We start from the raw sequence: 963 nt of genomic DNA on the forward strand, positions 1-963 counted from the left end.
AGTCAGGAGGACCTGAGTTCAAATCCAGCCCCAGACATATAACATTAACATATAACATATAACATAACATTACTAGCTGTGTGACCCTGGGCAAGTCAGTTAACTCCATTGCCTAGCAAAAAAACAAAAACAAAACAAATAAAAAAAACACTATATCACAGGTCAGCATAAGAAATTAAATGGGATTTTTTTTGGGAGTTTTGTGGGACCTGCAGATGACACTTGAAAGCCAGCAGATAGCACAGAAAAAATTTGTGTAATATCAACATATTTTATCATTTAATACCATAATAATTCAGACTTCTTGCCTGGTATAAAAGAAGAGCCAAAAAAGTTTGTACGGATTTTCCAGATAGAGAGGACGCCACTGTACCCCTAATCCCCATGATGTGGAAGTGATATTAGCCATTATTAATTAACCCTGAGAATGGATGTCCCTCATCAAATTGACCCTATGAATATTCAAACATATTTGTAGTGCATGTACATCATCTCCCTTCTACCATCATCCTCCCAGTTCCCTACTACTAAAGCCTTTGGGTTCAATATTGTGTTTAGCTATTTCCACTGAACACTATAAGGACCCTACCAAGAGAAAAAAAGACCAAAACATACAACCAGAAGAAGACAACAAAGTCAAAGCTCCTACACCCAAAGCCTCCAAGAAAAATATGAATCAGTCCCAGGTTCTGGAAGAGCTCAAAAAGGATTTTGAGAAGCAAGTAAGCAAAGTAGAGGAAAAACTGGGAAGAGAAATGAGAGTGATGCAAGAAAATCATGAAAAACAAGTCAACAGCTTGCTAAAGGAGCTCCAAAAAAATGCTGGAGAAAATAATACCTTAAAAAATAGACTAACCCAAATGGTAAAAGAGGTCCAAATAGCCAATGAGGAGAAAAATGCCTTAAAAAGCAGAATTGGCCAAATGAAAAAAGAAGTCCAAAAGCTCACTGAAGAAAATACTT

The sequence above is a fragment of the Vombatus ursinus genome, unplaced genomic scaffold, assembly GCF_900497805.2.
Source record: "Vombatus ursinus unplaced genomic scaffold, bare-nosed wombat genome assembly UNPS02014781.1, whole genome shotgun sequence".
Lineage (NCBI taxonomy): Eukaryota > Metazoa > Chordata > Mammalia > Diprotodontia > Vombatidae > Vombatus > Vombatus ursinus.